General features: G+C 48.1%; 1 pseudogene across 1 annotated transcript in view; it reads right to left on the reverse strand.

Moving 5' to 3' along the window:
- Positions 1-3,976: 3,976 nt before the first annotated feature.
- Positions 3,977-24,144, reverse strand: part of LOC311220835 — a 138,936-nt pseudogene continuing 118,768 nt past the window's right edge. The window contains exon 6 of the transcript in view: positions 3,977-4,040. The product of the transcript in view is annotated as an uncharacterized misc_RNA (transcript). The remainder of the gene's footprint in view (positions 4,041-24,144) is intronic.

Genomic DNA, 24,144 nt, shown 5'->3' on the forward strand with positions numbered 1-24,144 from the left:
TAATTTTATACTAAAAACTAACAGGAAAAGCAAACAAAATGTATTCACTGAGCAGTCAAAACTGGTGGCTACATAAATCAGCTTCCTTCAGAGGAAAAATAAAACAGTGTCAGCTGATGGATTGGCTTGCGCTCCATTTCAGCTTGCAATCCGGTGCGAGCAATGCCCATTTATGTCTGGTGATCTTAGGCAACTGCGACAAGCTAGGAGCAAATATAGTAAGTTTACCTGAGTAACGTGGACCTCCAATAGCATTTGCAGGGATACCTTGACAGGCCCTATCCCCACAAATCAGAAAAACATCAGGAGATGGGGCCATAGCTGTACGATTGTTCCAAATGCTACTGTTGTTACCCCTTGTCTCCACGCCATAGGCCCCCAAACCCTGCCTAGCACTGTCATTATAACCACAGGTGTTATTTGTATTTCTGTACCCATATGGCCCTTCTGAAGTCACATTTGTCCACCTTGTTGGATTGTTTTTTGACAGGACTTGATCTTTGCTGTAAATTACCGAACACAAAACATGCTTGAGTCCAATTCTGTGATGTGTTCCCGATCCTCTGAAACCCAAGTAACTGTAACTCTCGTGGATCCCAGGGCAGCAGGACAGTAAGCGATTTTATCACTTTCACTGAGCACACAGCTACAGATGAGGAACTGCGGCAATTGTTGGTAGCATACTGGCCAAACTCAGAAGGGTCATACACAGGTATACCTATGAGGCAAGTCCTAAACAGATCCGTGGATGATGCCATGGACAGACAAAATTCTGATATACCACTCTGATTTGCCCATGTCACCCACAGATTTTGTCGCGGCTCGATCTTAATCACAAGTGCAAGCCCTGCTGGCAGTATTAGAATCACCAGCAGCAACTTCCCTGTCCCTTGAGACATCTTGGGCAGCCTTCACAAATCAGCTTGGCACCCAAACTGGTACTGCTCAGCATACTGCGAGTCTGATACCATATTGTGTCCCGCGTCTCTCTGCGTCCCACCATATCTCTGTTCCGCGTCTCACTGCATCACTCCGCATCTCTGTTCCGTGTAGCACAATCACACAGTCACACAAAGAGGCCTCTTGCACTTCTCATTCATACAACAAGAAAATACCACTTAACATAATTTGTCCACAGCTTCAGGAGGTCCTTGTCTACTCCCACGGTGAGTGGCTGAGAGTGGAGACCCCTCTGAGGAAAACGCTCGGGGTGCACCTAGGGGCGTCCACTCCACAGTCAATCCCACAGCCTTAAATTTTCAAAAACATGTGAAGGTTTTCAAAAATCACCAAAACACTGTAGCAGGTCGCCAAACATTTCCTTGTTTATTATGAGGGCCACATTCTGCTCCCTGTCCCCTTCCACCAGCTCAGGATACTGAGTATCCAGAGAACAACTGGTCTTGCCGCTAAAGACTGAGGCAAAGAAGCCATTAAACACCTCAGCCTTTTCCTCATCTCTCATCACTAAGTTTCCCCCCGCATCCAGTAAAGGATGGAGATTCTCCTTAGTCCTCCTTTGTGTGTTTATGTATTTGTGTTTATAAAAGCATTTTTTGTTACCTTCAACAGCAGTAGCCAAACTGAGCTCCAGATGAGTTTTGGCCTTTCTAATTTTGCTCCTGCACAGCCTCACAACATCCTTATAATCCTTCAGAGTGTCCATGCCCCATTCCCTGCCCCCCCCCCCCTTTTCCAAAGGTCATAAACCCTCTTTTTTTTCCTAAGCTCTAGCCACAACTCTGTTCAGCCAGGCCGGTCTTCTTCCGCACGGGCTTGTCATTGGGCATGTGGGGACAGACTGCTCCTGAGCCATTAAGATTTCCTTCATGGAGAGTGCCCAGCCTTCACAGAATCACAGAACTGAAGGGGTTGGAAAGGACCTCGAAAGATCATCGGGTCCAGTCCACCTGCCAAAGCAGGTTCCTCAGAGCAGGATGCCCAGGTAGGCGTCCAGACAGGCCTTGAATATCTCCAGAGAAGGAGACTCCACAACCTCCCTGGGCAGCCTGTTCCAATGCTCCGTCACCCTCACTGTGAAGAGGTTCTTTCACATGTCAGTGCGGAACTTCCTATGCTCCATCTTGTGACCACTACTCCTTGTCTTGTCTCCACAAACCACTGAAAAGATGTTGACCAAATCCCTCTGTCCCCCACACCTCAGGTATTTATACACATTGATGAGATCCCCTCTCAGTCTTCTCTTCTCCAGGCTGAACAGACCCAGATCTCTCAAGCCTTTCTTCATAGGGAAGATGCTCCAGGCCCCGTATCATTCTTGTGGCCCTCCGCCGGACTCTTTCCAGGAGATCCCCATCTTTCTTGTACCGGGGAGCCCAGAACTGGACACAGTACTCCAGGTGAGGCCTGACCAGGGCAGAGTAGAGGGGGAGGATCACCTCCTTCGACCTGCTGGCCACACTCCTTTTAATGCACACCAGGATCCCATTAGCCCTCTTGGCCACAAGGGCACACTGCTGGCTCATGGTCAACCTGTCATCCACCAGGACGTCCTTCTCCTCGGAGCTCCTCTCCAGCAGGTCATCCCCCAGCCTGTACTGATACTTCAGGTTGTTCCTTCCCAGGTGCAGGACTCTACACTTGCTCTTATTAAACCTCATTTGGTTTCTTCCTGCCTGTCTCTCCAGCCGGTCCAGGTCTCGCTGAATGACAGCGCAGCCTTCTGGCATGTCAGCCACTCCTCCCAGCTTTGTGTCATCGGCGTACTTGCTGAGGGCAGACACTATTCCCTCATCAAGGTCGTTGATGAAGATGTTGAACAAGACCGGACCCAGCACCGACCCCTGGGGAACACTGCTAGTCACAGGTCTCCATCCAGACTCCGCACCGCCGATCACCACCCTCTGAGCTCGGTCAGTCAGCTGGTTCTCAACCCACCTTACTGTCCACTCCTCTATCCCACACTTTCTCAGCTTTGCTAGCAGAATGTCATTGGAGACAGTATCAAAAGCCTTACTGAAGTCAAGGTAGATGACATCCACCTCTGACAACTCCCTTAGCACACGTGGATGCATCCCATCAGGACCCATGGATTTGCGTTTGTTGATCCCACTCAGACGCTCACAGACTACTCCCTTGTCAACAAGGGGGGAGATCTTCACTTCCCAGACTCTCTCCTCCCTCCAGGGTGTAGGAGTCCCGGAGGGTACTCTTTGAAGCAAAGAAAGCATTCAGTATCTCCGCCTTCTCAGCATCTCCCGTTACCAGGACACCCCCCTTGTTCAGCAAGGGACCCACATTATCCCTAGTCTTCCTTTTACTGTTTACATACTTAAAAACCCCTTCTTATAATCTTTTATCTCTTTTGTAAGCCTCATCTCGAGGTGGGCTTTAGCCTTCCTTGTCACGTCCCTGCAGGCCCTGACAACACTCCTATACTCCCCCCAAGAGGACAAGCCCTTCTTCCACATTTCATAGACCTTCCTCTTCCTTTTGATCTTATTGATGAGCTCCTTGCTCATCCACACAGGTTTCCTGCCCCCCTTCCCCGACTTCCTACTCTTCGGGATGCACCAATCCTGAGCATGGAAGAAGTGCTGTTTAAATGTAGCCCAGCTCTCACAATCATGCTTGCCTTCTAGCATCTCATCCCATGAGGTACTCCCAAGCAGGTCCCGGAAGAGGTCGAGGTTGGCTCTTTGAAAGTCCAGGGTAGCAATCCTGCTTTTAGCCTTACTTCCTTTGCCTAGTTCCATCTTGAACTCCACCATCTCATGGTTGCTGCATCCCAAGCTGCCCCCAACCTTCACATCCCTAACAAGCCCATCCCTGTTGGTAAGAACAAGGTCCAGGAGCACCTCCTGCCTCGTCGGCTCCTCCACCACCTGTGTCAGAAAATTGTCTTCAACACATTGTAGGAACTGTTTGGACTGTGTGTGCCCACATGCCTGGCCGAGTTGCTTACCCAACAGATGTCTGGATAATTCAAGTCCCCCATGAGAACCAGCACCTGGGATCATGAGGCTACTTCCAGCTGCTTGTAGAAGGCCTCGTCAACCTCCTCCTCTAGATCTGGTGACCTGTAGTACACCCCCACAACAGTGTCCCCCCTACCTGCCCACCCCTTAATTCTCACCCACAAGCTCTCCACTTGTCCTTCACCCTCCCCCAGGTGGAGCTGGGTACACTCTAATTGCTCCCTCACATAAAGGGCAACCCCACCCCCTCACTTCCTCAGCCTTTCTTTCCTAAAAAGGACATAGCCCTCCATGACAATGTTCCAGTCATGCAAACTGTCCCACCACATCTCTGTGATTGCAATGAGATAGTGACCCCACAATTGTACACAGATCTTGAGCTCATCCTGTTTATTTCCCATGCTCCATGCATTGGTATGCAGGCATTTTAGGGAAACTGCAGGCACAGTTACCCCTGGAGGGATGCAAGAAGAAAAAAATTCCAGACAGGGTATTGGGATCATTACCTTCTCTGAGGAGCCCTCAGACGATCCTATGGGATAACTCAGAAGTTTATCCCTACTATCTTCATCAACAACAGCAGTGACAACTTCACCGAGACCTTCTCTGTCACTTTTAGCTCCCCTCCTTTCCCCTGTCAAACCTAGTTTAAAGCCCTGGTAATTAGCCCAGAGAGCTTGCTCCCCAACACACTTGTGCCCCACTTGCTGAGTTGAAGTTGGTCAGCAGCCCACATACCCAGCTTCTCAAAGGGCTGCCCAAGATCAAAATACCCAAATCCTTGGTCCAGACACCACCACCTCACCCAGTCATTTACCTGTCCTGTTCTCCTTCTTTCTGGATCCCAGTCACCCAGCGGGAGGACAGAGGAGAACACTACCTGCACCCCTGATCCCTTCAACAACCTTCCCAAAGGTTGGTTCCCAAAGGTTCCCAACCTTCCTGAACTCCTCTGCCCTTCAGGACTGCCTCCCAAGGGACTCTGCCAGCCAGTGTCCTGAACAGCTCAAAGCCTGCCCTCCGGAAGTCCAAGACAGCAGTTTTACTGATCACCCTCCTGACTTCACCAAGAATAGAGAACTCTACCATTTTGTGGTCACTCTGCCCAAGACAGCTCCCAACCACCACATCTCCCACCAGTTCTCTGTGAAGAGAAGGTCTAGCAGGGCACCTCCCCTGGTAGGCTCACTAACCAGCTGCATCAGGAAGCTATCTTCCATGCTCTCCAGAAACCTCCTAGACTGTTTCCTTTGAGCTGTGTTGCATTTCTAGGATATGTCTGGGAAGTTGAAGTCTCCCATGAGAACAAGCACTGACAATTGCACAACTTCTGCCAGCTGCTTGTAGAACGCCTCATCTGTCTCTTCATCCTGGTTCAGCAGTCTGTAACAGACCCCCACCAGGATGCTTGCCTTGTTGGCCTTCCCACTGATCCTAACCCATAGGGACTCAACCTTATCATTCCCAGCCTCAAGTTCCACAACATCAAAACACTCTCTAATATAGAGAGCCACACCACCACCCCTTCTGTGCTGCCTGTCCCTTCTGAAGAGCCTATAGCCAGATTTTGCAGCACTCCAGTCATGGGAGTGGTCCCACCACATCTCCATGATGGCAACCAAATCATAGCCTGCCTGCCTGCCTGCTGCACAATGGCTTCCAGCTCCTCCTATTTGTTACCCATGCTGCATGCATTAGTGTAGATGCACTTCAGCTGGGTCATTGCCTTCTTTCCCAGCCTTGCCATTGTTCCCCCTGGCACACCTCCAACAAGCTTTATTTCACTCCCATCCCCCTTCTTATCTAGTTTAAAGCCCTCTCAATGAGGCCCACCAGCTCATGTGCTACTTTCTGTTTTCCCCTTAGAGACAGGTGGGACCCATCTGCAGTTAGCAGGCCAGGTGCTGAGTAAAGTGCCCCATTGTCAAAAAAACACAAAATTTCTGTGTTGGCACCAGCCTCTGAGCCATGTGTTTATCAGGTGGGTTTTCCGTGTCCTCTCAGTACCCTTCCCTGTCACTGTAGGGATGGAGGAAAACACCACCTGTACTCCCGCTCCATCTACTAATCGTCCCACTTCATATAGAAGTGGTTAGAAGCCCTCTCCCCAATTTCTGTGGCCACGTTAATGTATACCATCTTCAAAAAGGATAGAAGAATAAGAGGTCTTGAGTGTCATAAATAATAAGAGGTCTTGAGGCTTATAAACTGTCTGATTGTTAATAAGGAGAATAAGCTGTAAGGTTATCAGGACAGTCTTTGTTCCTAAGGACGTATGATTCCCCATAATGCACAGCTGCTTACCAGCGAGAGGCAGCTGTGTGCACAGGTCTGCTTCTCTCAGCTTGAGCTTCTTTGCAGCTCCAGTGCACCCATTTCCAGCGACTTTCTGTACGAGCTTCTCTGAGCAGTTTGCTGAGTTTGGCCGAACCTGTCTTCATGAGGCGATCAAAGTGCCTGTTCCCGTCCTGGTCTCCGTTCTGCCACCCTGTTCCTCTTCACTTCTTTTTCCTGCTTCTTTATTGATGTAACTTCATCGTGTTGCCTTATTTTATCTTGAGGGCAGGCTCCCCTCTTATACCCTTCTCCCCACAGCAGTTCTTTTCAAAACAACTTTTCATTGGTCAAACAACTCTGAATATAACAACAACAGCAAACACCCAACAACTTCCATGCCTTAGTGGCTGGAGAACAAGAAACCCAGAGACTGCATGGAGTCTCCTGAATCACCCTTCTTTGTTCCCTCTAAGCTCTTTTATATTCCTGATGGCCTCATCGAACATAAGAGGCAAGTAAAGAACCAAGAGCTCTTATTTTGTGACCTGTAATTCTGCACGAAGACCCGAACAAAGATACCGTTCGGTTGGGTGGATTCGGTTGTGTGACTGTGTGGGGGTGTGGCTGAGACGGAATTTAGTTCCGAAGCTAAGAATTCGTGGGTGGTTTAACCACTTGCAAGACATCTCTAGACACAGGCATAGCCAGGGATTCGGAACCTCTTTAAGGGTTCCAGGGATTCGAAACTTATTTGAAGCTTCCAGGGATACGGCCAGGGATTCGGAACCTCTCGGAGGGAGGATTCCAGGGATTCTGAGCCTCTTTGAGGGCTCCAGGGATTTGAAACTTATTTGAAGCTTCCAGGATGGGTCAGGTGAAAAGGGACCCATAACAGGAACTTGAAGTATATCAGGGCATAGCTACCCCTGTTGGATGCTAATTGTAGCAATCAAAATAATAGGTGGGAAATATACCTAGATGATTGGTTATCTACTTTAATCAATCGAATTTGATGTATGTGATGCTGCTGGTGATGATTATTGTACATCTTGTGGAACAATGAGTTGGGTGAAATATTCTAGATATGGGATTCCAACCATTGCTAAAAACTTGTTTATAAATCTTGCAGAGAATATTGTGAAAGCATTCTCTTGTGGTTCAATTGGCCTTTGCCAAATTTGATAACAAGACACGAATTAATGATATTCAAGAGAAGAGGAGGGATTGTTATATATGGAGTGGTAATTCATGTCGAGAAAATGGTTGATATTAATAAAGAAGGGGGAGATTTGGGAATGTGGCCATGGGGGTTGGAAAGCCCCGTGGTTGAGATAACATTAGACTCTAAACGACGAGGCCATCAGGAATATAAAAGAGTTTAGAGGGAACAAAGAAGGGTGATTCAGGAGACTCCATGCAGTCTGGGGTTTCTTGTTCTGCAGCTGGTTCTCTTGTTCTCCAGCCGATAAGGCATGGATGTTTCTGGGTGTTTGCTGTTGTTGTTACATTCAAAGTTGTTTGACCAATGAAAAGTTGTTTTGAAAAGAACTGCTGTGGAGAGAAGTGTATAAGAGGGGAGCCTGCCCTCAAAAAAGAAGAAAAAGATAAAAAAAAAAAAAAGGGCAGCACGATGAAGTTACATCAATAAAGAAGCAGGAAAAAGAAGTGAAGATGAACAGGGTGGCAGAATGGAGACCAGGACGGGAACAGGCACTTTGATCGCCTCATTGTCCTGGTTTCAGTTAGAACAGAATTAATTTTCTTCCTAGTAGCTGGTGGAATGCTGTGTTTTGGCTTAGGATGAGAAGAGTGCTGATAACACCCCGATGTTTTAATTGTTGCAGAGCAGTGCTTATACCAAGCCAACGACATCTCAGCCTTTTGCTCTGTCCTGCCAACAGGCAGGCTGGGGGTGCAGTAAGAGCTGGGAGGGGACAGACCCAGGACAGGTGACCCAAACTAGCCAAAGGGGTATTCCATACCATCTGATGTCATGCTAAACAATATATAGGGGTGGCTAGCCGGGGGGAGGGGGCCGGACTGCTCGGTTAGGCTGGGCATCGGTCAGCGGGTGGTGAGCAATTGCATTGTGCATCACTTGTTTGTACATATTATTATTATTTTCCTATTATCACCATTGTATTATTATTATTATTGTTGTTATTATTATTGTTGTTATTATTATTTTGTTATTATTATTTTCCTGTCTTATTAAACTGTCTTTATCTCAACTCATGGGCTTCACTTTCCATTTCTCTCCCCCATCCCAGAGAGGGAGGGGGAGGGTGAGCGAACGTCTGTGTGGTGTTTAGCTGCCGGCCGGGTTAAACCACGACAGTCTTTTTGGCGCCCAACGTGGGGCTCGAAAGGTTGAGATAACGGCAGATCTGACCACAGTGTGTTAAACTAAAATTGGTGTAAGTATTAGACCTGCTTAATAGTCACTTGTCATAATGCTGATTGCTTTAATCTCAACTCTGCTGCGCCTGTTTTCCAAATTGAGTATTATAGTACATTATTTTCCGTATTTGCTCTCTGTCATGTTGTTTATCCTCTCCGGGCCCTGGTTTCAGATCATTATGGTACTGAGTGTTGTAACAGTGGCTTATGAGACGATGAGATATCTGGTCATGACTCTAACTTGGTATTTGTACTCAGTAACATCGTCGACTCTGTATTTTGGAAACTGTATCTTGGAAACTATTAGCAATTATACCTATTGTTTTTTTCCATTAGGGAGTCAATCTGTGGAGGGGAAAGGGGAAGATATTTTTTCTTACTTGATTACTCTCCCTTTCTCCTTCACCACCCCTGTATCCTCCTGGATCACTCTGCCTTCCTCCTTCACCACCCTCTTATCCTCCGAGCTTGTTACAATAGCTCTCCAAGATACTGAATATTCTTGGGATACTCAGACCAGCATAGTCTTGTTGTTCTGCCTCCTGAATGCACTTCAGATTCTGCTTAAAGTTAAACAGCTATGTAGGAAGCTCATCCAGAGATCTGCCCGGAGGCAGTATAGTTGTGGGTGGCAGGGAGTATGGGAGGATATGGGCAGGCATCTAGAGCAGTTGGCACCCCCAGTGTTTTGGAAATTCACCCCTGAACAACTGCAAAATCCTCAAAAACTGGCAGAATGCTTGAAAAAAAGGTGTCATGATTCTGGCAGTTCCAAAGTTACACAAATCATTGTAACATGCTGGGGCCTGGCTCATGCTTATCGAGCTGCCATTGATACTGCTATCAACTTAGTGACAGACCCTGCGGCCACTCCAAGTCCTGTGACAGATCCAACGGCCACTGTGACCCCTACGGTGGACTCTGCAGCCGCTCCAGTTCCAGCTCCTGCAGCCGCTCCAGTTCCAGCTCCTGCAGCTGCTCCAGTTCCAGCTCCTGCCGCTACTCCAGTCCCAGCTCCTGCAACTGCTCCAACTCCAGTTCCTGCAGCCGCTCCAGCTCCTGTGGCTGGGTCAGAGAAAAGAGCTGTAGCAGTGCAAGTTGACCCTGCAGAGGGTATTCCAACCCCTGTGGCAGACCCTGTAACAAGGTCAGAGAAACGAGCTGTAGCAGTGCAAGTTGACCCTGCAGAGGGTATTCCAACCTCTGTGGCAGACCCTGTAACAAAGTCAGAGAAACGAGCAGTAGCAGTGCAAGCTGCCCCTGCAGAGAAGGTGAAAAAATGGTATAGAGATTCAGGTCGTTTAGAACGCAGAGAGTCTTCTGCCAAATCTAGGTATAGAGACAATGGAGACGACGACGACGCTGGGCCATCAAGGATTCAGGAGGAGGAAGATGAGGATGCCGAAAAATCAACAGTAACTACCCGAAGCCTAAACGAGCGTGAGTTACGAGATGTGCGAAAAGATTTTGGTCGCTGTATAGGTGAGCAGCTTGTCACCTGGCTGCTCCGATGCTGGGACACCAGAGCCAATTGTGTGGAATTAGACGGCAGGGAAGCCAAGCGACTGGGATCCCTTGCTAGAGACGCAGGCATTGACAAAGCAATTGCAGATGGAACACAATCTCACAGCCTCTGGAGGCGTCTCCTCTCAGCTGTGAGGGAAAGGTATCCCTTCAAGGAAGAACTTTTATGTCTACCAGGCAAGTGGACCACTATGGAGAAGGGAATCCAGTACCTGAGGGAATTAGCCATACAGGAAATGATTTATGAGGACCCAGACCTCAGACAAACATCCAGAGATCCAGATGAAGTCAGGTGTACATGACCCATGTGGCGGAAGTTTGTACGGAGTGCACCTTCATCATATGCCAGCTCATTGGCAATAATGGCCTGGAAAGAGGATGAGGAACCCACAGTGGATGAAGTGGCTAAACAACTCCGGCAGTACGAAGAAAGTCTCTCCTCTTCCTTACAGGCCTGCGTCTCAGCTGTGGAGAAACTTTCTGAAGAGTTCCACCAACTTAAAGAGAATCTATCTTCTTCCCCGCCTGAACCAACCAGTGTCCACCGACCAAAAGAGAACACTTGGGAGAAACTTTCTGAAAAGTTTCACCAACTTGAAGAGAGATTATTCTCCCGCACCTGTACAAAGCAGTGTCTCAGCTATCAGGGGTAGGCGTTTATCTACACAAGGAAGACGATATGGTGGGTACTCACCCCGTGCCACCCTGTGGTTTTACTTACGAGACCATGGAGAGGACATGAGAAAATGGGATGGAAAATCTACCGCGACCCTAGAGACACGGGTACGTGAGTTGCAAAAGAAAACAATCAAGAAAAAGGGATTCTCTGAAAAGTTTGCTGCTCCAACTTCCAGCAGACAGTCCTTCAAACACAGAAACGAAGAAGATTCTGACCAGGATTAGGGAGGCCCTGCCTCCAGCCAGGGGGAGGAAAGGGACAATCGAGTTTATTGGACTGTGTGGATTCGATGGCCTGGCACGTCAGACGCACAGAAGTATAAGGCTTTAGTAGACACCGGTGCACAATGTACTGTAATGCCATCGAGCTATAAAGGGCCAGAGCCCATCTGTATTTGTGGAGTGACAGGGGGATCTCAGCAGTTGACTGTATTGGAGGCTGAAGTGAGTCTGACTGGGAATGAGTGGAAAAAGCACCGCATTGTGACTGGCCCAGATGCTCCATGTATCCTTGGCATAGACTATCTTAGAAGAGGATATTGCAAGGACCCAAAAGGGTTCCGGTGGGCTTTTGATATAGCTGCCTTAGAGACAGAGGGCATTAAACGATTATCTATCTTGCCTGGTCTCTCAGAGGACCCCTCTGTTGTGGGGTTGCTGAGGGTCAAAGAACAGCAAGTGCCAATCACTACCACAACTGTGCACCGGCGGCAATATCGCACTAACCGAGACTCCCTGATTCCCATCCATAAGCTAATTCGTCAACTGGAGAGCCAAGGAGTGATCAGCAAGACTCATTCACCTTTCAATAGTCCCATATGGCCAGTGCGAAAGTCTAATGGCGAGTGGAGACTAACAGTGGACTATCGTGGCCTGAACGAAGTGACGCCACCACTGAGTGCTGCAGTGCCGGACATGCTGGAACTTCAGTACGAACTTGAATCGAAGGCAGCCAAGTGGTACACCACAACTGATATCGCTAATGCATTTTTCTCCATCCCTCTAGCAGCAGAGTGCAGGCCACAATTTGCCTTCACTTGGAGGGGAGTCCAATATACTTGGAATCGGCTGCCCCAGGGGTGGAAACACAGCCCTACCATTTGCCATGGACTGATCCAGTCTGCGCTGGAACAGGGGGAAGCTCCTGAACACCTGCAGTACATCGATGACATTATTGTGTGGGGTGACACAGCAGGGGGAGTTTTCGAGAAAGGGAAGAAAATAGTCCAAATCCTTCTGAAAGCCGGTTTTGCCATAAAACAAAATAAAGTCAAAGGACCTGCACGAGAGATCCAGTTTTTAGGAATAAAATGGCAAGATGGACGTCGTCAAATCCCAATGGATGTGATCAACAAAATAACAGCTATGTCTCCACCAACTAACAAAAAAGAAACACAGACTTTCCTAGGTGTTGTGGGGTTTTAGAGAATGCACATCCCAAATTACAGTCTGATTGTAAACCCGCTCTACCAAGTAACCCGTAAGAAGAATGAATTTGAATGGGGCCCTGAGCAACGACAAGCCTTTGAACAAATCAAGCAGGAAATAGTCCATGCAGTAGCCCTTGGGCCAGTTCGAACAGGACCAGATGTAAAGAATGTGCTCTACACTGCAGCCGGGGAGAACAGCCCCACCTGGAGCCTCTGGCAGAAAGAACCTGGGGAAACTCGAGGTCGGCCCCTGGGGTTTTGGAGCCGGGGATACAGAGGGTCTGAGGCCCGCTATACTCCAACTGAAAAGGAGATTTTGGCAGCATATGAAGGAGTTCGATCTGCTTCGGAGGTGGTTGGTACTGAAGCGCAGCTCCTCCTAGCACCCCGATTGCCGGTACTAGGCTGGATGTTCAAGGGAAGGGTCTCTTCTACGCATCATGCAACTGATGCTACCTGGAGCAAGTGGGTTGCACTGATTACTCAGCGGGCTCGAATAGGAAACCCCAGTCGCCCAGCAATCTTGGAAGTGATTATGGACTGGCCAGAAGGCAAATACTTTGGGATATCATCAGAGGAGGAGGTGGGTCGTGCTGAAGAAGCCCCACTGTACAACCAGTTACCAGAGAATGAAAAGAAATATGCCCTGTTCACTGATGGGTCCTGTCGTATTGTGGGGAAGCATCGGAGATGGAAGGCTGCTGTATGGAGTCCTACACCACGAGTTGCAGAAGCTGCTGAGGGAGAAGGTGACTCGAGTCAGTTTGCAGAAGTGAAAGCCATTCAGATGGCTTTAGACATTGCTGAATGAGAAAAATGGCCAGTTCTCTATCTCTACACTGATTCATGGATGGTAGCAAATGCCCTGTGGGGATGGTTACAGCAATGGAAGCAAAACAACTGGCGGCATAGGGGCAAACCCATCTGGGCTGCTGCATTGTGGCAAGATATTGCTGCTCGGGTAGAGAACCTGGCTGTGAAAGTATGTCACATAGATGCTCATGTGCCCAAGAATCAGGCTACTGAAGAACATCAAAACAACCAGCAGGTGGATCAGGCTGCTAAGATTGAAGTGGCTCAGGTGGACCTGGATTGGCAGCATAAAGGTGAATTATTTATAGCCCGATGGGCCCATGACACCTCAGGCCATCAAGGTAGAGATGCAACATACAGATGGGCTCGTGATCGAGGGGTGGACCTGACCATGGACGCTATAGCACAGGTTATTCATGACTGTGAAACATGTGCTGCAATCAAGCAAGCCAAACGGTCAAAGCCTCTTTGGTATGGAGGACGATGGCTGAAATATAAATATGGAAAGGCCTGGCAGATTGATTACATCACACTCCCTCAAACTCGCAATGGCAAGCGCCATGTACTTACAATGGTGGAAGCAACCACCGGATGGCTGGAAACATATCCTGTGCCCCATGCCACCGCCCGGAACACTATCCTGGGCCTTGAAAAGCAAGTCCTATGGCGACATGGCACCCCAGAAAGAATAGAGTCAGACAATGGGACTCATTTCCGAAACAACCTTATAGACACTTGGGCCAAAGAACATGGTATTGAGTGGGTGTATCACATCCCCTATCATGCACCAGCCTCCGGGAAAGTTGAACGATACAACGGACTGTTAAAGACTACATTGAAAGCAATGGGCGCTGGGACATTCAAAAACTGGGATACGCATTTGGCAAAGGCCACCTGGTTAGTCAATACTAGGGGATCGGCCAACCGAGCTGGACCTGCCCAATCAAACCTGTCACGTACTGTAGAAGGGGATAAAGTTCCTGTAGTGCATGTAAGAAATATGCTGGGTAAAACAGTCTGGGCTACTCCTGCCTCAGAAAAATGCAAACCTATTCGTGGAATTGTTTTTGCTCAGGGACCTGGATACACTTGGTGGGTGATGCAAAAGAACGGAGAGGTCCGGTGTGTACCTCAAGGAGATTTAATACTGGGTGAGAATAGCCCATGAACTGAATTGTACCATGTTAATTGCTATATAATACTGTATGTTATCACTACCATGACTACTATAGGTGACTAATTAGAATGTATGGAAAAGAGTGTAACCTGAGCATGACATAAATGGTATGGAATAAGGGGTGGATAGATGTCCTGGTTTCTGTTAGGACAGAGTTTATTTTCTTCCTAGTAGCTGGTAGGGTGCTATGTTTTGGCTTAGGATGAGAAGAGTGCTGATAACACCCTGATGTTTTAATTGTTGCAGAGCAGTGCTTATACCAAGCCAAGGACATCTCAGCCTTTCGCTCTGTCCTGCCAACAGGCAGGCTGGGGGTGCAGTAAGAGCTGGGAGGGGACAGACCCACGACAGGTGACCCAAACTGGAGCTGGAGAGAAGCTCGAGCTGAGAGAAGCGGACCTGCGCACACAACTGCCTCTCACTGGTAAGCATCTGCGCATTATGGGGAATCATACATCCTTAGAAACAAAGAGTGTCCTGGTAACCTTACAGCTTATTGTCCTTATTAACAATCAGACAGTTTATGAGCCTGAAATATGGGAACAAATTGAGGTGAAGGTGTGGGACTCTGCAACTAAAAATGACAAGGTTGCAGTGGGATTGCTCGGCACCTGGCGAGCAGTCTCTGAGGCCTTAAAGAGCCATGTGGGACCACAGTCACAAACGTGTGGTTTGCCAGATAGTGAGGGAGCTGCAGGCTCCTTTACTGATCCGACTGCTATGCCATCGGCCCCTCTGCTGCTACAGCCATCGAAGGTCTTTGCTGTTACGCCCTCTGTTGACCTGGATGTGCCTTTTGACCCAGGCTTGTATGTAATCAAGAAAAGGAATGGAAAATGGAGACTGTTAAGTTATGGAACTTAAAGGATTGTTTGTTACCTTTCCTGATCGTGAATATGTATAGGCATACTTGCATTTAGTATGCAAAGCAATGTTCTGTATATTTAGAATGTTTGATGTTTGTGTGTGCGTGTTGGTGGAGCGTAGACTCCCCGCACACCCAGCGCTGTTTACTTGCCTTTTATACCTAATAGAAATATTTGTTTTATAAATATTACAAAATTCAGAATGAGTTGAGACCTCATTTATAACAGGGAGAAAAAGAAGCAAAAGAAACAATAAGGTCGTATGGAAGCACAGAGAGAAGGGAAAAAAAAAAAAAATCTCTACTTCCCGTCAATGAGCGATGTTTGGCCACATCCTGGGAAGCAGGGCCTCAAAACGCATAGTGGTTGTTCAGGAGGACAGCCCCCTCCCCCACGAGAGCCCCCCCTTTTTTTTGCTGTGTGACATCAGGTGTTATGGAACATCCCTTTGGTTGGGTTAGGTCAGCTGCCCTGGCGATATCCCCTCCCCATCACTTGCCCACCCCCAGCCTGCTGGCTCTTGGGGGCTTGGAAGGAGTCCTGATGCTGTGCCAGCACTGTGCAGCAATAGACACAACACTGGAGTGATACCAGTGCTGTTCCAGCTACGAGTGCAGAGCACAGCACTGTGTGGGCTGCTGCATGGAAACGTGACTCCATCTGTTGAGGTTTAACCCCGTCGGCAGCTAAACACCACACAGCCTCACCCTCCCCCTTCCTCTCTGGGATGGGAGAGAGAAACGGGAAAGTGAAGCCCGTGAGTTGAGATAAAGACAGTTTATTAAGACAGGAAAATAATAATAACAATAATAATAAAATTAATAATGATGATAATAGTAACAATAATAATGTGTACGAAACAAGTGATGCACAATGCAATTGCTCACCACCCGCTGACCGATGCCCAGCCTAACCCCGAGCAGTCCAGCCCCCCCACCCCGGCTAGCCACCCCTATATATTGTTTAGCATGACATCAGATGGTATGGAATACCCCTTTGGCTAGTTTGGGTCACCTGTCCTGGGTCTGTCCCCTCCCAGCTCTTGCTGCACCCCAGCCTGCCTGTTGTCAGGACAGAGCAAGAAGTTGAAACATCTTTGGCTTGGTGTAAACACTGTTCTGCAACAATTAAACCATCAGCATATTACCAGCACCTAAGCCAAAACATAGCACCCTACCAGCTACTAGGAGGAATATTAACTCCGTCCTAACTGAAACCAGGACACCATCCCAGACAGACCCAACACAGAATACATTAATTTTCCAAAGGAGATGTGTTGTGTGTATATATTTATTGTATGCATATGGCATACTGGACTGCAGGGAATGTTTTCAAGAAACTATCCAGAGGATGGTGGAAGATCCTACTCTACTGCCAAGCACATACACACAAAAAAGAAAATCCTGCAGTGCTAAAGCTGAAGCAGTGACTTGCCACTCTGTCTGCACTGCTGAGCCCTTAGGGCTGGCTGGAGCCCTGGGCTCAGCATCTCTTTACCTTCATCCTCATGAGGCATGATGGTAACCAAAAGAATTTCTAAATATGGGCCATGCATGCAGACATCAACTTTTCCTTTAAGTTAACCCACAGCTGTGCAATGAGAAGCAGTCAGTAGTGTATGTGCATCCAGGGAATTGTTGAAAATTAAGAAAGAACTAAAAAGTTTTAAAAGAAAGATTTTTTTTTAAGGAATCAGGAGCCATGAAGTCTGAAGGAAAATGGATACTCCCTGATGGGAGAGAAATGCTGAATAAAGTGATAACGAGGCAAATATTAACTGTTTTACATCAAAAGAGTCATTGGGAGGTGCAAGCAATGTGTGATGTTGTTCTAAGAAAGCATGTCTGTGTAGGAATATACACTTTAGGGAAGCACACATGCAGAGGATGTACTATATGTCAAAAGGTAAATAAAAAGGTCTTCTGTAACCCATCTAGAGGGGGACGGGAGCCAGGGCTTTGACCTTTCCAAAGTATACAGGTAGACTTTACTGAGTTACTTGTTTGTCCTAATTGACCATGTGACTGAATGGGTGTAAAGCTTTACTGCAAGGATTAAAGCAGGACTTAGAGATTGAGTGGGATTTTCACAGCCCCTGGCACCCCTCCTCTTCTGGAAAGGTAGAGCGAATGAATGGTGAAATTAAGAAACAACTAACAAAACTTATGCTGGAAACTAAGGCTTCTTGGGTAAAATGCTTACCCCTTGCACTGTTAAACATATGGACGCAGCCCAGAACTGATGTAGGAATTTCTCCTTTTGAAATGCTATATGGTATGCCCTATGACTTGGAATTGCCACTTGATCACCCTCAATTCTAATTAAGACTTGGAAAGAGACTTATTTTAACACCACGATGGGGAAGGCCCCTATGTTGTTTTGCTTACCACAGAAACGGCTATTTGAACTGCAGAGAAAGGATGGACGCATGCCAGCCATGTGAAAGGACCAATCCGGGAAGGTAAATGGGAGGCAGCTCCAGGCCCTGACGACTTGAAGCTGACACTAAGACGGACTCGATAAGTATTGTGTATCATCTGTGTATCGTGGGAAGGGGAGGAGGCCCTGTTTCGAAGGCTCCCTAGTAGGTTCCCCTGAAGAACACTGCTACTGCCAAGAAGAACCGATACCTTGTAGTTCGCTGCAACCGAACTGACAAGCGAGGCAGAGAAGTGAAAACGGTGGGGGACTGAGGGACCGACAATTTAAAAACACCCTGGAGAGATGGGCTCCGACCACCTCCTACGATACATGGGAGTCAGTATCATTGTTTTGGTCAGCTATGGGTCTGCGCATCCCCACCAGCCTTTTAAATGGAGCTTGATCAGATGGAAGGATCAATTCGTCATCCAGCAAACAACGACAGCGGGTGTTCCCAGTTTCTGCATCACATTATGTGACCTGGTGTCAGTGCTGGGTATTAGGAAAAATGTCAGATTTTACGAACACGGAACAGATAGGGGAGGACTCATACTAATAAAAAAGGAGGATGCTGATAGGCCCCAGGCAGTAGGACCAAATGAGGTATTGTCAGAAAATGTCCAGGGAATCCAGCCTGCGGAAAATACTACAGTGCCAACCCTCAGCAGCCCTACAAGCTCAGGTAAAGCCGAGAATGATAACATAGCTGATAATAACATATGGGGGGGGGGTCATGAATGCCAGCTACCAATTATTAAACAAAACAAACCCAAATGTAACAAAACACTGTTGATTATGCTTTAGTATAAGGCCTTCATATTATGATGCTATCGGGGATCCTGGGGAGCCCACCCGCGCAAACGAGAACAACCCTCTACATTGCAGTTGGGGAAAAGACATAAGGGTAACACTAACACAAGTCACTGGAGGTGGTAGGTGTGTACAGTTCCTAGTGGGAAGTGTCACCTATGTAATATCACGGAGAATAGAAAACAATCAGCTGAGTGGTTAATCCCAGCCAACAACGCTAGGTGAGTTTGTTCATCAGTGGGCATAACTCCTTGTCTATCACTAAAACTCTTTAATGCATCTCGTGATTTTTGTATAACAGGTGATAATTATACCAAGGATTCTATACCACCTTGAGGATTACATGTACACCCAGCACACAGTGGCAAGTCATCATCTGGAAAGACGGGAACCGTTCACGGCTCTAACTTTGGCCACCCTAATCCTGGGAGGAGCTGGAGTGGGGACCAGGGTAGCCTCATTGGTTAAACAAAATCAAGAATTTACTTCCTTACTGTCGTGGTTCCGCTCGAGTGGGCAGCCGAGCTCCACCACAGCCGCTCTCTCACTCCCCCTCCTCAAAGAGGAATGGGGAGAAAATATGTGAAAAGGGCTCAAGGATTGAGATAAGGACGAGAAAATCACGCAATAATTATTGTAACGGGCAAAACAGACTCGGCATAAGGAGATAGTAAGATTTATTGCCTACAACTAACAAGCGAGAGAAGTGAGAAAACAAAGGAAAAAAAAAACAAAAACACCTTCCCCCCCCATCCACCCTTTTCCACCTCCTCCCCCCGAGCGGCGCAGGGGAACGGGGGAATGGGGGTTATGGTCAGTCTACAGCACTTCTTCTCTGCCGCTCCTTCTCGGTCACTCTCGTCCCCTGTGCTGTGGGGTCCCACCCACGGGATGCAGTCCTTGATGAACTGATCCGGCGTGGGCTTCCCACAGGCAGCAGCTCTTCCAGAACTGCCCCAGATATGGGTCCGTACCACGGGGTCCATCCCTCAGGAGAAAACTGCTCCAACCTGGCTCCCCTACGGGCAGCAGCTCCTGCCAGGTCACCTGCTCCTGCGTGGGCTCCTCTCCACGGGCTACAGGTCCGGCCCGGAATCTGCTCCGGCAGGGGTCTTCCACAGGCGGCAGCCTCCGTCGGTGCAGGGCCACCTGCTCCACCGTGGTCTCCTCCACAGGCTGCAGCGTGGAACCCTGCTCCACCGTGGTACTCCATGGGCTGCAGGGGGACATCCTGCTTCACCATGGTCCTCACCACAGGCCGCAGGGGACTTCTGCTCCGGCGCCTGGAGCACCTCTCCCCCTCCTTCTACACTGACCTTGGTGCAAGGCTGTTCTCTCGCTCCACTGACTCTCCCGGCTGCTGTGTGGCGCAGCGTTTTTTCCCTGTCTTAAATATGCTCTCACAGAGGCGAAAAACAACATCGCTTATTGGCTCGGATCTGGAAAACAATGGGGCCCTTCCCAAACATGGGGCAGCTTCTAGATCTTTCTCACAGAAACCACCCCTATGGCTCCCTGCTACCAAAACCTTGCCACGTAAACCCACTACATTCCACCCCTCGCCTCTGTTAAAAGCATATTTAAGACTACTCACAACATACTCTTACTTTACAATTATCACAACAACCTTCACAAAATTCACTTAAATCAAAACGAAAAAGAATTCACCACACCAAAGTAAACATAACATCATCACAGCACCGACAAGGTGGACATTTTACACACACACCACCCCTCGTCCCTTCACCACACTAACATATCACAGTTACTGCTTTCTTAAATTCTTCACAACTTGTACATTCCTAACAATCATCCTGCACATATTTTTGCCCGTTACTTCTACTAACTATCATCCTTATCTCAAATTCCTTGAGCCCCACGTTGGGCGCCAAAAAAGACTGTCGTGGTTCCGCTCGAGTGGGCAGCCGAGCTCCACCACAGCCGCTCTCTCACTCCCCCTCCTCAAAGAGGAATGGGGAGAAAATATGTGAAAAGGGCTCAAGGATTGAGATAAGGACGAGAAAATCACGCAATAATTATTGTAACGGGCAAAACAGACTCGGCATAAGGAGATAGTAAGATTTATTGCCTACAACTAACAAGCGAGAGAAGTGAGAAAACAAAGGAAAAAAAAACCAAAAACACCTTCCCCCCCCATCCACCCTTTTCCACCTCCTCCCCCCGAGCGGCGCAGGGGAACGGGGGAATGGGGGTTATGGTCAGTCTACAGCACTTCTTCTCTGCCGCTCCTTCTCGGTCACTCTCGTCCCCTGTGCTGTGGGGTCCCACCCACGGGATGCAGTCCTTGATGAACTGATCCGGCGTGGGCTTCCCACAGGCAGCAGCTCTTCCAGAACTGCCCCAGATATGGGTCCGTACCACGGGGTCCATCCCTCAGGAGAAAACTGCTCCAACCTGGCTCCCCTACGGGCAGCAGCTCCTGCCGGGTCACCTGCTCCTGCGTGGGCTCCTCTCCACGGGCTACAGGTCCGGCCCGGAATCTGCTCCGGCAGGGGTCTTCCACAGGCGGCAGCCTCCGTCGGTGCAGGGCCACCTGCTCCACCGTGGTCTCCTCCACGGGCTGCAGCGTGGAACCCTGCTCCACCGTGGTACTCCATGGGCTGCAGGGGGACATCCTGCTTCACCATGGTCCTCACCACAGGCCGCAGGGGACTTCTGCTCCGGCGCCTGGAGCACCTCTCCCCCTCCCTCTACACTGACCTTGGTGCAAGGCTGTTCTCTCGCTCCACTGACTCTCCCGGCTGCTGTGTGGCGCAGCGTTTTTTCCCTGTCTTAAATATGCTCTCACAGAGGCGAAAAACAACATCGCTTATTGGCTCGGATCTGGAAAACAATGGGGCCCTTCCCAAACATGGGGCAGCTTCTAGATCTTTCTCACAGAAACCACCCCTATGGCTCCCTGCTACCAAAACCTTGCCACGTAAACCCACTACACTTACGCATTGCTGTGGACGAGGACCTGACCCAAATTGAACAATCCATCTCGGCCCTGGAAAATCTATCAGGTCGCTTTCAGAGGTAGTGTTACAAAATCGTAGGGGATTAGATTTGGTATTTTTTACAACAGGGTGGGCTGTGTGCAGCCCTGAAAGAGGAATGTTGTGTATATGCTGATCACACTGGAGTAGTGAGAGACACAATGACCAAATTACGGGAAGGGTTAGAAAAACGAAAAAGGGAAAATGAAGCCCGCCAGAATTGGTACGAATCCTGGTTTAATTACTCACCTTAGCTTACTACCCTGCTATCAACCATAGCGGGGCCCTTGTTGTTACTTATATTAGCACTTACTTTTGGACCATGTATATTCAATCGAGTAATCGCAATTGTGAAAAGCCGATTAGAGGCAGCTCATCTTATGCTTGTGCGTGCGAAATACGAATCTCTGGAGCAGGAGGAAGATGACTCTGAGACTTTAGTGCTAAGCAAGCAAATGCTTCAGAAATTCAATGAACAAAATATGTTTGAAAAAGAAAAAGGAGGGATTGTGATAAATTAGTAGGGGGTTTGTTCATTGTCCCTGAGAATTTGAAGAATCTACTGAGGAGATAAGGTTTCACAACTCACGGCATTGTGACATGGGGATTAAGCAAGTAGACAAATGGGGAAGGGGGGTTGGGTAAACATCCTTGTTAAAACAAAGATTCTGTGAGATACCAACCACCCACTGCAAGATATCCTGTTTTGCCACTTCACTTCCCCCACCTGAACACGAGCACAACACATCACCAGAGGAAGAATAACGACCCCCAACAACTGACTGCGCAGCCTCAGAACAAGTCTCGACAAGCTGGAACTTGAATGCTATAAAACAGCGACACTGGAAAGGGAAGTTGCGTGCCGTGGTGGAGCGGAGACTCCCCAGCCGCCCAGCGCTGTTTTGCTTGTGCCTGCTTACTTACTTAATTAATTAATAAAACACTTTTGATAGACCAGAAAATTTGCGTGGTCTCACTTATAACAGTGTAGACCGTGTAGACCTGCATATATTGAAAAATAACCTTTCCTGGAGCAAGAGGCATCACTGTGTCTGCCTTGGGAAGGAGGCTAGATCAAATATTTCTTTGGGACGTGGGATTTCTTTGCATTATACCTGGTTACAGGGTATCTGTATTTTATGGTGATAAGTGCAAAATAGGAAAGACATTAAGAATGAACTAAGGAAAAGGTATCCTTAAGTGATGGGATAATTCCCATTATCAGTTGTTGATAATATAGGTTTTAGCAGCCTATGAAAAAAGATCAAAGCTCAAAGAGCCCAGTTCCAACTTCTTGGTCTGCAGCAAGTTGCTCTTGGTGCTCTGGTGGCTTCTGGCCTCAGCCTTTTGGAGAGAACCTCCTGCTTAGGGGGAAGCTCCTACTGAATGCTTTGGGGGAAGTGACTTGCGGAAAACAGACTCCACAATCAGTAAGATTGTAAAGTAGGTATGTTTATTCAGCACTGGGCAGCGGGGGGGGGGGGGGGGGGGGTAGTCCCGCCAAAGTCGTGTGTGCACCCAACACGGCAACTTGCCTTGGTTATATGCAGTAACGAGTTACATATGCATGAAGCTTCACAATGCTCCTATACATATTCATGACCTGTCCCTGCTTCATATTAAAATTAGTTCCAAGGAGTCATTTCCATAAGCTCCTCTCATCTGCGCTTGTGCAGTGTATTCTGGTTGTGATTGTCGGGGTTCGTGGGGATGAAGGTTGGTGACCCTTCCTCGTCACCACTAGTTGACCTCTTGTCTTTGCGCAGACTCAGTTGCTCCTTGGCTCTTGCCCATCCGCAGGACCAGTTTCTACCAGTTTCTTAAGACAAGCTCACACTCTTATTAGGAGACTGACCTTGGTAAGGGGCCCAAGGCTTTTTGCTTTAGTTAATTTGCACCATAGTTAGCAAAGACACTAAGCAGCATCCACTAGTTTAATACTGTCAGCGCTCTATCTCTACTTGATAAGATTCTCCAAACTCCTTCTCTCAGAAGCTCCTGCTGAATGCTTTGGAGTAAACTTCTGCTGAATGCTTGAAGAATCTAAACCAGTATAAATTCTGTTGACAGTTGTAACTAATGGTCCTCACCAATAGCTTGGTTGCTTTCCTGGTGCTTGGTTGCTTTCCCGGTAGTTCTTTATGCACCAATAAACCCCATTGTTCTTCTCCCAGCTGTTATTCACCAAAAGAACAAAAGTGAGCTGGAGCTTTCTTGGTACATTTCTTTAAGTAAAACAACAGAAAAAGGAAGCATATGGAGCATATGGAGCAAAGTTTGAATGAGACATAGTAAATATCTTTTCTCACCCCTGGCCCCCATCATTTTAGCTCATTTGGTAAGAGGTTTTTAGTGTTTTTTTGTTTGTTTGTTTGTTTTTCTGCCTTGTACCTGGCGTCCTTCTCTGCTGCACCAGGAGAAAGCAAAGTGCGATGCTCGGGAAAGCTTAGAGGTGGATCCAACTGGGGCAGCTTCTATGTAGGTCCCGTTTTGTCTGAAAGGTGACTTTAGCACCTCGAATGTGCTTCTTCCCAGCACACCACTCGTTAAATAGGGTGTCCTGAACATGCAGCCTGGGCTGGTTCTCTGTTTGCTCCCAAAGATGCCTTGAGCATCCTCATGCTACAGTTAAGCATGCTACAGTTAAGTCTCCCAGTGTGTGTGGGGGAAGTGGCATTTCTTCCTTCCCCAACAGCCTTGCCATCAAGGGTGGGTAACTTACTATGGAATGGCTAGGAAATAACATTAGAAGTGTTGAGGGATTTTTGAAACAGCAAAGATCCCATGGTTTGCTGTAGCTGAGCAAACCAA

This window comes from Netta rufina, assembly GCF_964035555.1.
Source record: "Netta rufina genome assembly, chromosome: W".
Lineage (NCBI taxonomy): Eukaryota > Metazoa > Chordata > Aves > Anseriformes > Anatidae > Netta > Netta rufina.